Source organism: Megascapheus bottae, chromosome 2 (assembly GCF_031878675.1).
Source record: "Megascapheus bottae isolate mThoBot1 chromosome 2, mThoBot2.hap1, whole genome shotgun sequence".
Classification (NCBI taxonomy): Eukaryota; Metazoa; Chordata; class Mammalia; order Rodentia; family Geomyidae; genus Megascapheus; species Megascapheus bottae.
The window spans coordinates 91,453,351-91,464,400 of record NC_143510.1 but is presented as its reverse complement, the minus strand read 5'-3'; the positions used below and the strand labels follow the sequence as shown (position 1 = coordinate 91,464,400).

The 11,050-nt window shown below is 41.0% G+C and overlaps 1 protein-coding gene across 1 annotated transcript in view; it reads left to right on the top strand.

Moving 5' to 3' along the window:
* Mrtfa (myocardin related transcription factor A) overlaps positions 1 to 11,050 on the top strand; it is a 103,020-nt gene continuing 91,970 nt past the window's right edge. Inside the window, exon 1 of the mRNA XM_090328782.1 lies at positions 1 to 260. The gene's annotated coding sequence lies outside the window, so the exon portion shown is untranslated. The remainder of the gene's footprint in view (positions 261 to 11,050) is intronic.

The window sequence follows — 11,050 nt, the reverse complement described above, 5'->3', positions numbered from 1 at the left end:
TGCCATCACGAAAGCCAAAGTGGATTTCTCCAGTGTGGTGTGCCTGCCCCCTTCCGTCATTGCTGTGAATGGCCTGGACGGAGGAGGGGCTGGCGAAAATGATGATGAACCAGTGCTCGTGTCCCTGTCTGCAGCCCCCAGCCCTCAGAGTGAAGCTGTGGCCAATGAACTGCAGGAGCTTTCCCTGCAGCCTGAGCTGACCCTGGGCCTCCACCCTGGCCGGAATCCCAATTTGCCTCCACTTAGTGAGCGGAAGAATGGTGAGTCCATATGTAATTATTGCATTGCCCAATCTGAATCAAGATCGTGTGGCTTATAATGATATTTTTTTCAGGCTTTTCATAAACTTAATCCTAACATCTTCCTCCCCACCCCCCAGTATAGGATTTAAACCTGGTTTTATACTTGATAGCAAGTGTTCTGCTACTTGAACCATGCCTTTAACTCTTTTTGGTCTGTTTCTTTTGAGATAAGGTCTTCTGTTTTTTTGTGTGTGTGTTTTTCTTTTGTTTGTTTGTTTGTTTGTTTTGCCAGTCCTGGGCTTGAGCTCAGGGCCTGAGCACTGTCCTTGGACTTTCTCAAGGCTAGAGTTCTACCACTTGAGCCAAACTCCTGGCCTAAGTCTGTCTGTCTGTCTTTCTTTCTTATTTATTTATTTATTTGCCAGTCATGAGGCTTGAACTTGGGTCCTGAACACTGTCCTTGGTCTTTCCTCAAGGCTAGAGCTCTGCCACTTGAGCCACAGCACCACTTTTGGCTTTTTCAATGTATGTGGTACCAAGAAGTCGAACTGGAGTTTTCGTGCATGCTAGGCAAACACTCTACCACTAGGCCAAACTCCAGGCCCAGGTCTTCCTTTTTTTTGCCTAGAACTTTTTTGCTAAGACTGTCATGGAATCATTGTCCTACCTGAGATTTAACCTCCCATGAGGCTGGGATGTCAAGTATGAACTACTGTACCCTGCTATTGGTTTAGATGGGTTTTTTAAACTTTTTATGTAGGCTGGTCTAGAATTGTGGTCTTTCTAAGCTACATTTCCTGAGTAGCTAGGATTACAGATATGAGCCATCAATGCCAAGCTTAGGTTTAGATGATTATTGTAAGTTCAAATTGTTTTTGCCAGTCCTGAACTCAAGGCCTGAGCATCATTCTTGGGCTTTCCTCAAGGCCAGCGCTCTACCACTTGAGCCACAGCACCACTTCTGGCTTTTTTCTGTGTATGTGGTACTGAAGAATTGAATCCAGGGAGTTGTGCATGCTAGGCAAGCGCTCCACCACTAGGCCAAACTCCTGGCCCCCATAATTGCTTTTTAATCTGTCTTCCTACTTCTCTGCTTCCTCTAACTCATTCTTTCTACTAGTTCATTAATTCAGCAAATAATTGTTGAATATAAATGCATTATAAACTGTTGTAAATTTTATCTTTTTTAAAAGTTTTCTTTCCTAGCTAATATTAATTTCAAATAATTTTTCTGAAAGTGATGATGTTACAGTTTGTGTCTCATTTTCTAAGGCTCTGGTGGCATGAATGAGCTTATAAGAACAGAAATAAGTGGGATAGAATGGGAGTGGAAAGGACATCTTAGTTTCTGCTTTCATTGTGGTTTCTCCTTGTGTATGGTTTAAGAATCATCGTTGATTGGGGAAAAGGACTGATCATGTGCTCTGTTTTTTCTTAACAGACTCAACTTTGTTCTTTCATACTATAGTTTTGCCCAGAAGGTACTATTTAATTGTTGGGAGAAATAAAAATCTTATATGGGTAGTTTTAGATGCAAATATTTTCTTGGGGAAACAAGAGCATTTTAATTATTGTGTTACTCAGGAAGTGTCAAGGACTGGATTAGTTCTTACTAGAAAATGGAATGGAATGGCTAAATTTTTTTTTTATTTTTGGTTGGTCATGGGGATTGGACTCTGGGCCTGGGCACTGTCTCTGAGCTCTTCAGCTCAAGGTCATGGCTCTACCCCTGGAGCCACAGCACCACTTTCAGTTTTCTAGTGGCTACTTGGAGATAAGAGTCTCATGGACTTTGAATCATGATCCTCAGATCTCAGCTTAGAGTACCTAGAATTACAGGCGTGAACCAAGGTTACTGGCTCATTTTTCTTTTGAACTTGAAGCTTTTTACTGCAAGGCTAGTACTCCGCCACTTGAGCCACAGCTTCAATCCCAGCTTTTTGTTAGTTAATTGGAGATAAGAGTCTCATTGACATTTCATGCTTTTGCTGGCTTTGAACTGTACTCCTCAGTTCTCAGCCCCCTGAGTAGCTAGGAGTATGACATGAGTCACCAGTGCCTAGCCTTCTTTTATTTTGGATTATTTTCTTAGAGATGGGAATAAATCACTATATACTATGTTGAAAAATGAACTATACAACTTGTGTGTGGGAAATGAGAGGGAAAAATGGAGAGAGCAAGCGAAGAGGTAACATTGTCCCAAAAGAAATGTTCTTTATTTGTCTTAAATAGCTGTAACATCTCTGTACATCACTTATACAATAGCAATTAAACAATTAAAAAAGAAATGGAAATCAAGACTTTAGAATTTTAGTGTCGAAAGTTTTACCCAGTGATTGTTGAATTTCAAAGGTATTCTAAGTATTGGAGAGATAGATGTGTGTATTGTCATAGACTTAACAGTTTTATGAAAGAGAGAAAGATTAAGTAAGAGTTATACATGCCAATTCCAGTGGTTTTTTTTTTTTTAACTCCTCTGGTAATTGCTTTCAAAAGAAAAGCATAAGATGTTATAACAAAATGATGTCTGATATGAAGCTTCTAATATAGGTGAGAGTGGGTCATTAAAGGCCTCTCTGGCCGGGCACAGTGGCTCACGCCTGTAATCCTAGCTACTTAGGAGGCTAAGATCTGAGCATCGCGTTTCAAAGCCAGCCAGGGCACTAAAGTCTGTGAGACTCTTACCTTCAGTTAATCACCAGAAAAACCAGAAGTGGCTCTGTGGTTTAAGGGGTAGGGCAGTAGCCCTTGAGCTGAAGAGTTCAGGGACAACACCTAGACCCAGAGTTCAAATCCAACAACTGACAGACAAAACAAAGGCCTCTCTGATGGTGTTGCTTTAAGCTGAGGTCCATAACACAAGCAGTGGCTTGCCAAACAAGACAAAAGGAGTAACATATGTGCAGATTGGGGGAGAAAGAGGCAGAAAGAAGGGACAGAGATTAAAAGGGAAAAATAACTCAAAAGAACTAAGAGAATTCTAAGGTGTTAGTGACAGGAAATGTGGGAGACGATGATGTAAACGGAGTGATTAGGCGCAAGACTCCTGTCTTTTGTAGGTCTCATTAAGAGCTGAGGCTCCTGAGAAACACATTATCATTTGTATCCTAAATTGCCTAGCCATTTTCACTCTGTCAGCCCTGTGTGAGCACCTGGGTTACTTATTAGTATTCATATCTTTGTTTAAAAAGAATTTTCATTTTAATTTTTATTTCTTTGGCTATTAGTTCTCTACATGTTTGTGACCAGATGTTTGTGGGTATTCCATTGCTTTTGACCTCATTAAGGAGTATTTTTAAGATTCTTCCACAGATATGTGAGTTATAGATGGGAAGCACTTGCCAGGAATTTGTGAAGAGTTTCTTATGTGTTTCTCACTCTCGACAGTGGATAAGAGGCTGCATTAAGTTAAGATCAAGTTCTTATGTCTTTGTTATTTTATAATTCATGGATAATCAAGTCTGTGGAGTTGGAAGCTTGAAAAGAAGCTGATAACTCTAGTACATTTATTTAGTATAATTTTATTGTTATTAAGTTGTTATATAGAGTGGTTACTGTTTCATAAGTCAGAGATAATGAGTATATTCCTTCCTTCCTTCCCCTCTCCCTCTCGCCCCATCTTGCCTCCCTCCCTCCTCCTTGAGCCACTTCTAGTAGTTAGAGATAAGAGTCCCATGGACTTTAGTGCCCCGGCTGGCTTTGAACCAAGATTCTCAGATCTCAGCCTCCTAAGTAACTAGGGTTACAGGCGTGCGCCATCGCACCTGGCTTACTTGCTTGCTTGTGCGCTTACTTGTTTCCTTCCTTCTTTTCTTTCTTCCTTCTTTCCCTCTTTGCCTTTCCTCTTCTTTGTTTTCCATTGTTGGTTTGTAAATTTTTCTACACTACCTAAGTGAAGGGGTTGTAAGGGCAGGAACCGAGTCAGTCTGAGTCATCCTTTGTCTGTGCCCACACTGGTTTTGACACTGTACATCATAACAATGTTGAAGGCATCCGGTATGAATGAGATGGCTGTTAATAGTTTGGCTTTTGTATGCTTTGACGTTGACTTTACCTTGGAATGTGAGCTGAAAAATAGACCTTTCATCTATCCTAAGGCCTGGGGATGCCATACTGATGATAATGTGTGATTGTCCTGGGTTTGCAGGTCTTGACTGGGTTCCTCCTCAGTAGTAGGTTGTGGTTACAAAATGGAAAAACTACCCAGGACTTGTAATGACTTGCTTAGTTGCTGGGTTATATTACCTTTTGTATGTTTTCACTCTACTTAACACTAGGTATCTTGAGGAAAGTTTTACTTGGTTGGAGCCTGTGAAATTTCAGTATGATTACTTTAGATTTTTTTTTTTTTTTGGCCAGTCCTAGGGCTTGAACACAGAACCTGAACACTGTCCTTGGGCTTTCTCAAGGCCTCATGTTGTACACTTGCGCCATAGCACCATTTCCTGCTTTTTCTTTTTCTTTTTTGCCAGTCCTGGGCTTGAGCTCAGATCCTGAGCATTGTCCTTGGGCTTTCTTAAGGCTAGAGCTGTACAACTTGAGCCTCAGCACCACTTCCAGCTTTTTTCTATGTATGTGGTACCAAGGAATTGAACTTGGGTGTTCGTGCATGCTAGGTAAGCACTCTACCCCTAGGTCAAACTCCTGGCCATACTTTAGATTTTTGTAGCACTGTAGCTCAGTAAACTCAGGCATGTGCTTGTGAGACTCCAGATCAGAAATGAACACTTCAGTGTTCTGAAATCCTGCAGATGTTAGTCAATTCGTTGTCTTATAGAAATAATATATGTACTAGTGGAACTGACAAATTTCTGGGGTTATAGCTTTTTTTTTTTAAATAAGAGTGGTAGGCTCTCAAAAATGTTTTGTCTTTATTATCATTGGGATGTAATATTTGTATTATTATATAGATAACCTTATTTATGTTAACTATTTCATGTCATAGATTTTTTTTAATTTTACTTTATTTTTTTGTCGGTCATAGGATTTGAACTTGGAGCCCAGGTACTATTCTTAAGTTCTTTTGCTCAAGGATAGCTTTACCACTTTGAGCCACAGTCTTCTGGTCTTCTGGTAGTTAGTTGGAGATAAAAGTCATAAATTTTCCTGCCTGGGCTAGCTTTGAACTATGATCTTCAGATTTCAGCCTCCTGAGTAGCTAGGATTACAGGGGGAACCACCAATGCCCAGCTTTTTAATTTTTAAAATTTTTAATTTTTAGTTGTTAGCTCCTTAAATATGTACTAATGGAGTTTTAACAGAGGACCTGCTCATATGTATGGGTAGGTTGAAAGTCATGAACTTTACTTGTGTTGTTTGATTTTTCTGTGATATAACAGGGCTCTTATTCCACTTAGAATACACTTACATGTTCTGGCACACATCAGACCCTGTGCTAGATCTAGGAGTGGGGAGGAATTAAGCCATATGCTAGAGAACTGTACTAGAGCTGGACATAACACTTTATTAGTGCTGAGGGAGCATGGATGATCTGTAGTTTGCGTATCCACAAATGGAAGGGTGCCAGTAGAGTTGGGAGCTTGTTGGATCAGGGAAAATTTTCCAGAACAGGCAATCTGAATAAGAATTGGTTGGTAGGGCCGGGAGTTTGGCCTAGTGGTTAAAGTGCTTGCCTAGCATGCATGAAGACCCGGGTTCGATTCCTTGGTACCACATACATAGAAAAAAGCCAGAAGTGGTGCTGAGGCTCAAGTGGTAGAGCTCTAGCCTTGAGAAAGTCCAAGGACAGTGCTCAGGCCCTGAGCTCAAGCCCAGGACTGGCAAAAAAAAAAAAAAAAAAAGAATTGGTTGGTAACAAGATGGTTTTAATATAGGCTAGACTGGAGAGAGCACAGTTAAGAAGTCATTGCATAGTATGTACTACCACCTGTGAGTATTCTGTCACTATAGCTAACTCTCATTGTACTGAGAAAGTGAACAGTGTACAGCATACCAAGTGACACTTTAGGGAAACGTACAAAACATACAAAAAAAAAAAAAAGGAAGAGGAATTTGTAGATTGAGTCTTAACTGGGACTGGGAATGTGGCTTAGTGCTTGCCTAGCATGCATGAATCCCTAGGTTCTCTTCCTCAGTACCACATAAACAGAAAAAGCTGGAAGTGATGCTGTAGCTCAAGCAGCAGAGTGCTTAGCCTTGAGTAAAAGAAGCTCAGGGATAGTGCCTAGGCACCAAGTTCAGGCACCAGGACTAGCAAAAAAAAAAAAAAAAAAAAAAGGTCATAACACTTCTGGGCATCTATCTAGAGCATCGCAAGCCAGCATACCATACATACGCTTGCGTGTACATCCATGTTCATTTCTCTATTCATAGTAGCCAATACATGGAAACAGCCTGGATGCCCCAAAGTAGATGAGTGAATCTAAAAAATGTGGTATCTATACAGAATGGAATTTTACATAGCCATTAGAAAGAATAACATTATGTCATTTGCAGGGAGATGGATGGACCTAGAACAAATCATGTTAAGTGAGGCAGGCCAAACTTAGAGACACAAACAGCAATGTTTTCTCTCATATGGGGAAGCTAGAGCTAAAATACACTGGGACATGATAAATTATACAGGACTCTAGGCATTCACACACAGTGAGACCAGAGAAGTATGACTCATAGGGGAGAAACACAGGCAAATGCTTATGTGCATCTGATCATATAAAATAAATACAGACATACACACCACACTTTTTTTTTTTCCACTCCTGGGGCTAGAACTCAGGGCCAGGGCACTCTCCTTGAACACTTTTTTTTTTTTTTGCCAGTCCTGGGCTTGAGCTCAGGGCCTGAGTACTGTCCTTGGACTTCCTCAAGGCTAGAGCTCTACCACTTGAGCTTCAACACCATTTCTGTCTTTCTATGTATGTGGTATTGAGAAATTGAACCTGGGTCTTCATGCATGCTAGGCAAGCACTCTACCACTAGGCCAAACTCCCACCCCTCCTTGAACACTTTTTGCTCAAGGAGAGTGCTCTGCCACTAGAGCCACAGCACTACTTCTGGCTTTTTCTGAGTTTGTGGTACTGAGGAATTGAACCTAGGGCTTCGTGCATGCTAGGCAAAAACTCGACCAGTAGGCTATGCCCCCAGCCTAAAATAATATCTATTGAAATGAACTCCAGGAAATGGAAACAAGAGGGTTTTTTTCTTTGTTGCTATTTTTTTCTTTTTTCTTATTTGTTCATTTATATATGTCCTTGGGAGGGCAGCGTGGGTATACGAAGTGGATGAACAAAAGGCCGAACAAATACAGCCGTGGCACTCAGTAGACATTATATGGAAAATGAACTATACAACTTGTGGGTCGGGACAGGAAGGCAAAACTGGGACAGAGTGAGGGAAGGGGTGATGTTGTCCAGAAAGAAATATAGTCTTTACTGACTTATGTAACTGTAACCCCTCTGTACAATACCTTTATAATAGCAATAGAGTGGGAGGGGAAGGGGAAGGGAGGAAGAGAGGATGGGGGGAGAGAGAAAGAGAGAGACAGAGACAAGACAGACAGACAGACAGACAGACGGACAGACGGACAGACGGTGTTAGGGTTAGTTAAGCCTGGTGCTGGAGACTCACACCTGTATTCCTTGCTGCTCAGTGACTGAGATCTGAGGATCATGGTTTGTACCCAGGTCAGACAGAAAAGTCTACAAGATTTGTCTCAATTAACCTGCAAACCCAAAAGTGGAGTTGTGGCTCAGGTGGTAAAGCACTAGTCTTGAGTGCAAAAGCTTCAAGGACAGCACCCAAACTCTCAGTTCAGTCTTTAGGCCCAATACCAAAACAAACAAATTAAAGAAAAAAAAAAGAGACTTAAGGACTGGGTGAAATGTAATAAGCTATCCATTATAGACTCTTAAAAAAAGTGTGAGAGGGCCGCGAGTTTGGCCTAGTGGTTAAAGTGCTTGCCTAGCATGCACAAAGACCCGGGTTCGATTCCTCGGTACCACATATAGAAAAAAAAGCCGGAAGTGATGCTGAGGCTCAAGTGGTAGAGCTCTAGCCTTGAGAAAGTCCAAGGACAGTGCTCAGGCCCTGAGCTCAAGCCCAGGACTGGCAAAAAAAAAAAACAAACAAACAAACAAACAAAAAAAGTGTGAGAGCAAAATTTGGGCATTGATTAGTTAACAGTATTAAGGAATTTTCAAAATTCAAGGTATAGCAATGGTGTTGTGGTTATGTTAAAAATAGTTATATCTTTTAGATGTGTGTGAATTAATACCGATGAAATTAGAACTTGCTTTAGGGTGATAGTTGTTGATGGGGTGCTCTGTGCATGTGAGGGTAGATAGTGCTCTGAGCAGGTGAAACAAGTTTGGCCATGTGACAAGTTTTGAAGGTAAGTGATTGGGACACGATCAGCTTATTATACTATTCTTTCCTAACTTAGTATGTGTTTGAACTTTTCTGTAAACTTAAAAAAAAAATCTTTCCAGGGCTGGTAGTTTGGCTTAGTGGTAGAGTGTTTGCCTAGCATTCATGAAGACCCTTGTTCAATTCCTTGGTACCACATCCATGGAAAATGATGAAAGTGGTGCTGTGGCTCCAGTGGTAGAGCTCTAGCCTTGAGAAAGCCCAAAGACAGTGCTCAGGCCTTGAGTTCAAGCCCCAAGACTGGCAAAAAAAAAAAAAATCTTTTCTATTTCAGGCAAGAAGTATTAAGGACCTGAACTAAAGCACTGGTTGTGCTGGGCACCAGTGGCTCATGCCTGTAATCCTAGCTACTCAGGAGATCTGAGGATCCCAGTTCAAAGCCAGCCCAGGCATTAAAGTCTATACACTTATCTCTAATTATCCACCAGAGAGCAGGAAGTGGTGCTGTGACTCAAGTGGTAGAGCACTATCCTTGAACTGGAGAGCTCAGAGACAGCATCCAGGCCCAGAGTTCAAGCTTCATGACTGACACACCCTCCCCCCCCCCAAAAAAAAGCACTAGTTGTAGAGATAGAGGGAAAAAAGTAATTTGGAGATTATGAAAAAATATACATTTTGTTACATTTTGTTAATTAATTTGCCACTTGGCAACAAATTGGATGTGTAGAGCCAAAGGGAAGAAAGTGTAAATTTATAATTTTGGGCCCTGTTACCAAAGGCAAGGAAAGTAGAAGCAATGTATATAGGGATTGGTATAAGATTTTCACACTGGAAGTTTGGACATAGGAGATTAAAAAGGTAAAGTTAGAAAATTGGAACCTATAGAATGTCAGGGCTAGGTACTGATTAGCACTTAAATGGAAGTTAACAACAGGGTAGAGAAAGAAGAGACATTCAGGATTCTGAATGAAAGAAAGGTTGGAGAGAGAGCAGAGTAAGATTTTTCTTATTTATATATGCTAGTAATGAGGCTTGGATTCAGTGCCTAGGCACTGTTTCTGAGCTGTTTTGTTCAAGGTATTTGTACCACTTTAGTCACAGCTTTACTTTTGACATTTTGTTGGGTAATTAGAAATAAGTCTTATGGTCTTTCTTGCCTAGGCTGGGCTTGAACCTTGATCCTTAGCTGTTAGCCTCTTGAGTGGATTACAGGCATGAGTCATTGGTGCTTAGGAACAAAGGATTTTGGAATTTTTTTTGCCAGTCCTGGGCGTAGGCACTGTCCTTGAGTTTCTTTTGTTCAAGGCTAGCACTCTACCACTTGAGCTGCAGTGCTACTTCCAGCTTTTTCTGAGGAATGGAACCCAGGGCTTCATACATGGTAGGCAAGCACTCTACCTCTAAGCCACATCATTCTTAGCCTGGATTTAGATTTTTTAAGAAAATGTAGGAAGTGGAAGGTTTTGGGGAAAGTATGGAAATTAACAAATATAGTAACAAATATAGTAGGAGGGTCATCAAGTATAAAAACGTGTCTGATTCTTTTTTTTTCTTTTGATTAATTACTTATTTATTCATTTGTTATTGCTAGGTTTTAAATTTAGGGCTTTGCTTTTGGTAAGCAGGCACTGTACCTTGGGGCTATAACTCCAACCACCTTTTTACCTTGGTTATTTTGAGATCGGGTCTCACTTTTTGCCTGGGTGTGTCCTTGGACTACAGTCTACTTATTTTATGCTTCTTGTGGTAGCTGGGATGGCAGGTGCATACTGTCATACCCAGTTTCTTCCACTGAGATAGTCTTACAAACTCCCCCCTCCCCCCAGGCTGCCTTAGAAGCACAGTCTTTTAATCTCAGCATCCCACATTACTGGCAAAACAGACACACACCAGCTGCTCAGCTAGTTGATAAGTGCATGAACAACTAGTACCCGGTCTCTATTTTCTTTAATTTTCTCCTAGCCCCTCTCTTCCATCCATTTCTCTGTTTCCCTTTCCCTTCACCCTTCCCTTCCTCTTCTTTCTTTGTTTTTTATATTGCGTGAACTGGCCTTGAACTCAGGATCCTTCTTGCTCAGTTTCCTGAGTACTAGGATTTTAGGCCTGTGCCACCTTGCCCTGCTGATTGTTGTTTCTGCCCCACCCCATCCTATCCTTGAATTTCTTTTGCTCAAGGCTAGTGTTCTACACTCCAGACACAGCTCTACTTCCAGCTTTTTTGGGGGGGGGTAGTTTATTGGAGATAGGAGTCTTACAGCATTTACTGCTTGGGATGACTTTGAACTGTGATTCTCAGATCTCAGGCTCCTAAGTAGCTAGGATTACAGGCATGAACCTGTGTCCTTACAATGTCCATTGGACATTTCCTTGGTGCTATTATCTTGAAAATGATGTTCATTTGTATAGAGGCTTTATTAAAATTTAGTTTTATTTTATGAGATGTTACCAATTGGCAGAAAATTAGTAGACCTAAAGCTTTACTA